Consider the following 6,000-nt stretch of genomic DNA (forward strand, 5'->3'; position numbering starts at 1 on the left):
GCACACAATCAGCCTGGTCTCCAGTGGAACAAAGGTCTGGAACCCAGGGGATCCAATGGGTGGTGATTTCCACATACATGGGACAGAAGATGTTAGATCATGTCTCCTGGACCCCTGACTCCTCTCAAAGTTACAGCCCCCACAGCCCCTGCAGGAGAAGTGTATGACTATCAGTCATGTGGATAAAGCCCCAAGCTTCTGGCATTCAGGCTAGACTCCCCCCCCCACCCCCCCAGTTACCTGACTATAGCCAGGTATGCTCCTCCCCACAGCTACTCTGCAACTACAAGATAGCCCAGTCTACTATAAAAGGGGCTGCTTGGCCCTCCTTCTCTCTCCCTTCCCCCTCTCTCCATGTGGTCATGGCTGGCCTCTCCCTCTTTCTACCTTCTCTCTTTCTCCTTGCCTTTCTACAATAAAGTTCTAAAATTATAAACTGTCTCTGCTCATCAAGACCCACCATGCTTGAACGGTGGGATAGGCTTTCCCCTAAAGAGCAGCATCTAACCTCCTGCCAGAAGGCCTTCCTGTGCTCCAGCCAAGGACTGGACCAAGGACTCTCATCCGCATGGGAACCACCCAGTGCCCTCTCTCTTCCTGCCCTCTCCTCCCTTTGGTCCCTGAGCTGACTGAGCTGTTCCTGGGGCTCCCATTTTGTTCTTATGTTTTCCTCGGTGTCCAGCTGTGTCTGGGATGTCCAAGACTTCGAACCTGTTATCTCGGGCCTCTGTGAGGCCCAGAGACCTAAGACTGCCCCTTGCCCACCCCCTTGAGCTGAGTGGGTAGCTTTCCACCTGGGGCCTCATGGAAAGCGTGCAGCAGTCTTCTGTGTCTGCCCGCCCAGAGCACCCGAACTCTGCTGGGACTCGGGTTTTCTCCCACTCCCATTATTCCCCCACACCTACTGCCCCACATCTGTGCATACACACGCATGTGCACTGAAGCATATAGGCACTTTTACATGTAGTGCATGTTTTCCAGGCCAGCCTAGGCTAAAGAATGAGACTTTGTTTCAAAAAAAGAGTAAAAGTGTCATGCTGATTGTATTCATGCTGAGTATATTGCTAACTAGAAATCAGAATGTATTTTCATTCTAAAATTACCTTCTCCTGGGCATCCACAGGTAGAGCTTAGGTCCTGGACCTTTGGTAACTGTGCTACTTTATACTTTAAGACAATAATTCAAGGAAACCAGCACTATGATAGAGTGCACTCAGACATACATCACGGACATATGCATGTATGCATTCATACACACACACACACACACAAAATGGATCTCTGTATATATGCATACAGGGATACACGTTTTAAACTCATTTCTCTACTGATTCCGATTGAAAATAGTTTTGAGGACTACAGACCCCACCATTGGGTTTGCTACTGCAGAGTTGTGAAGCAGGCAGCAAAACCAAAGCAGCCTGAAGAGGGGACTACAGGCCACAGTAGAGGCCCTGAGAGGAGCCAGAGGCCTCCTTGAGCTATACTTGCTCAGTCTCTCTCTCTCTCTCTCTCTCTCTCTCTCTCTCTCTCTCTCTCTCTCCCTCTCCCTCTCTTTCTCCCTCTCCCTCTCCCTCTCCCTTTCCCCTCTCCCCCTCTCCTTCTCTCCTTCTCTCTCTCTCCCTCCCTTTCTCTTTCTCTCTCCCTCTCCCCCCCCCATCCTTCTTTTTCTTTTTTCTTTCCTTTATTTTATTTTGAGACAGGGTCTGACTCTTTGGTCCTGACTGATTAGCCTGGATCTTGATATATAGTCTAGGCCTCAAACTTGGAGATCTCTGTCTGTCTCTGCCTCCCAAGTGCTGGGATGAAAGATGTGTGCCACAATACATGGCATTGACCTTTCTGTTTGCATATTTGCTGAGCCAGAGGCTGGCCCTGTCTTCTTTCTTTGAGTGACTGATTTAGATGTTCCGATGCAGAGCTGTTTTAAGTCCTTATAACAGACATGAGGCTTTGCTACCAGATACCTAAAGAATGGATATTTTCAATTCATGATGAATATCTGATTATTTTTACAATGCGTACATGTTTAAGATGTGTGTGTGTGTGTCTGTGTGTGTCTGTGTCTGTGTGTGTGTGTGTGTGTGTGTGATTGAATGAAAGAGGATATCATCCTATGATCCAGGCTGGCCTAGAATTCACTGAGGAGTTTAGGTTGGCCTCAAACATGAAGTCTCTTGCCTGCAGAAGCCAGGAGAGGGCATTTGACCTCCTGGTACTGAGGTTACAGAGAGTTGTGAGCCCCCACATGGGTACTGAAAAATCAAACCCAGGTCCTCTAGAAAAGCAGCCAATACTCTTAACCACTGGCCCATCTCTCCAACCGCTAAACAGATCCTTCTTCTTGTATTTAAGCTAGCATTTCAATAGTGGCCATCTGGCAAAGTGACCATCAGGTGACCAGTAGAGAGATGAGCTGGAAAACATTTTCTGAGGCTCTGATATTCACTGCACAGTGTGAGCTGAAAATGGTTGTTGCAGTAGCTTCCTGAGGCCCATCAACAAGTGAGTGTAAATGAGATGGGGTAGGTGGGTCAGGGCCCTGTTCTCTGCAGAGGCACTAGAAGGCAATCCACCCCTTGTCTCTGCCAGTTCCCAGCAGCTGCCCTGGCATCCCTGACTTGAGAATCTTCACTCCATTCTCTGTCCCTGCCGCCAGTCATGATCTCATCCAGGTAAACACCCTTCTCTGCTTTATTGTCTTACTATGTAGCTCTGGTGACCTAGGCTCACTATGTAGACAAGGCTGGACTTGAACTTCCAGGGATCCACCTGCCTCTGCCTCTGCCTGCTGCTGAGTGCTGGGATTAAAGGTGCGTACCATCATGCAGAAATTACTTTCATTTTGTTTTGTTTTGTTTTGAGACATGGTTTCTCTGTGTAGCCCTGGCTGTCCTGGAACTCACTCTGTAGTCCAGGCTGACCTCAAACTCAGAGCTATTCTTGCTTCTGCCTCCCGATTGCTGGGATTAAAGGTGAACACTGCCAGCATCACCAAGGTGGGATTCTTTTCTTCTTTAGGACACCTGTAAATGTAGTCAGAGCACATCTGGGTAAACTAAGATAAGATCCTCACTTGAGATTGATAACCCAGTTACATCTTTTTTTGTTTTTTTGTTTTTGTTTTTTTTTTTTTTATGTGAATGAGAGTTTGTGAACTTGAGCGCAGGTACACACAAAGGTCAAGGTGTCAGATCTTCCTGGTGCTAGAGTTGCAGGTAGTTGTGAGCCGTCCCAGGAGGTTCTGGGAACAGAACCTGAGTCTTCTGTAGAAGCCATATGTGCTCTTAATTGTTGAGCCATTTCCATAGTCCCACCTAGTCATTTATTTTATCATATTAAATGACATTCACACCTTTGTCAATTGAGGCAATACACTTTCCAGAGATTGGGACATAGATGTATCTTTTAGAACAGACCACCATGACTGGCCACTGCAGTTATTGAATAAAGACAGATTTGCATGTTCACAGTGGTTGGAAATGCTATAATACCATCTTAACAACATTAACGAAGGACAGAGCAATAGTACACCCAGGTTCTTAACCAGTGTCTGCTGCAAACAGGTGAGGCCTTGCTGGGTACGGCAAGATGTCTGTAGCTCTTAATAACAGTCTTCAGTGAATCACCAAGTAGGTTTGAGAAAATTGCAATCACAATCCCATCACAATCTTCAACTTCCAGTAAGACATTTGGCTACTGTGAGGTTCCATGAAGAGACAGCAAAGGCTCAAGTCACCCTTATAGAGATGGAGGAAGAAGGATGAAGAAGAAGCTCAGATCCTGCAGCCCAGGGAGTGGACAGAATACAGAAGGCTCTGAAGATGACTGAGTCCAGGAACACCATCTGACTGCAACCACATTAGACCTTGTCCTGCCTAGTTTTATGTCAACTTCACACAAGCTAGAGTCATCTGAGAGAAGGAAATCTGGGTGGGGAAAATGTCTCCAAGTGATCAGGTTGTAGGCAATCTTGTAGGGCACTTTTTAAAGTAGTTATTGATGTGGGAGGGCCCAGCACACTGTGGGTCATGACAAGGCAAATGGAAATATTGGCACCAGTGATTTAATTAAACCTAAGTGTTTATATAGTCAAAAATAGGCAGGGAGCCAGGCATACACCATTAAATTTTAGCACTCAGGAGGCAGAGGCAGGTGGATCTCTGAGTTTGAGGCCAGCCTGGTCTATAGCCAGTGCTCTTAACAGCCAATTCATCTCTCTAGCCCTGACCAGACTTTCAAATTTTTTGTAAGTTCCAGGGTAGGAAAGTCTTCCTGGCATCGAGGTCAGCTCTGCAATACTGAGCATTGTGGAAAGCACCAGGAAGGGCGAATGGTGCAACAACCTGAGCACTTACTATGTTCCCTTTCACACCAACCCATAAGTGTCTAGCAGGATATCTGTGCAAGGCCATGGTTCCTACCATAGCAAGAATTGTCTTCAATTATCCTGGCTTCTGCATCCTTGCCTTCTGACTGGCTCTCCATGCCCAGAGACCAGTCCTGCTGGGTGATCCACTCCACACACGGTTCTTGGAAGATGAGGAGAAGGGGAAAGGAAGAGAATAGAAGCTGTAAGTTCCACCCTGGCTCCTCATGAGGTGGAAGGTGGTGATGGAAGGGCAGAAATTGGGAGGCAGAGGACCTGGGTCCTTGCTAGGACTCAGTGTCCCCATAACAAGCGACATAGGGAACCCTTCTGCCATTAGGGTCTCTCTATTGTAAGCTGATTTTCTTTTTTTCTTTTTTCTTTTTTTTTTAATGTGTTGCAAGTCTTTCTAAAGACAATTCATGCCATTTGATCAAGAAAAAGATAGTCATTCAGGACTTATATTTTAACCACTAAATCTTTGAGTGCATAAGTTCCAGTCTTCACTATAGCACACAATGTATTCATAATGAGACATGCTACATTGATAGTCTTACTACATATCTAAGTCTTCAATTTGACAACTTTCTTTTTTTTAGATTTATTTATTAGATATTTTCTTCATTTACATGTCAAATGCTATCCCCTTTCCTAGTTTCCTATCTGAATATCCCCTACACCCTCACCCCTCCCCCTGCTCCCCAACCCACCCACTCCCACTTCCTGGCCCTGGCATTCCCCTATACTGGGGCCTAGAATCTTTGCAAGACCAAGGGCCTCTCCTCCCACAGATGGCTGACTAGGCCATCCTCTGCTACTTATGAAACTAGAGACACGAGTTCTCGGGGGTACTGGTTAGTTTATATTATTGCTTCTCCTATAGGGCTGCAGACCCCTTCAGCTCCTTGGGTACTTTCTCTAGCTCCTTCATTATGGACCCTGTGTTCCACCCAATAGATGACTGTGAGCATCCACTTATGTATTTGCTAGGCACTGGCATAGCTTCACAGGAGACAGCTATATCAGGGTCTTGTCAGCAAAATCTTATTGGTATATGCAAGTGTCTGGGTTTGATGGTTGTTTATAGGATGGATCGCCGGGTGGGACAGTCTCTGGATGGTCCTTCCTTCAGTCTCAGCTCCAAACTTTGTCTCTGTAACTCCTTCCATGGGTATTTTGTTCCCAATTCTAAGAAGGGGTGAGGTATCCACACTTTGGTCTTCCTTCTTCTTGAGTTTCATGAGTTTTGCAAATTGTATCTTGGGTATTCTAAGTTTCTGGGCTAATATCCACTTATCAGTGAGTGCATATCATGTGTGTTCCTTTTTTTTTTTAACTTTTTCCAATTATTTATTAGGTATTTTCTTCATTTACATTTCAAATGCTATCCTGAAAATTCCCCTATACCCTTCCCCTGCCCTGCTCCCCTACCCACCCCTCCCACTTCTTGGCCCTGATGTTCCCCTGTACTGGGCCATATAAAGTTTGCAAGACCAAGGGGCCTCTCTTCCTAATGATGGCCGACTAGGCCATCTTCTGATATATATGCAGCTAGAGACACGAGCTCCGAGGGGGTACTGGTTAGTTCATATTGTTGTTCCACCTGTAGGGTTGCAGACCCCAACAGCTTC

The sequence above is a fragment of the Mus musculus genome, chromosome 9 (assembly GCF_000001635.26).
Source record: "Mus musculus strain C57BL/6J chromosome 9, GRCm38.p6 C57BL/6J".
NCBI classification, from domain to species: domain Eukaryota; kingdom Metazoa; phylum Chordata; class Mammalia; order Rodentia; family Muridae; genus Mus; species Mus musculus.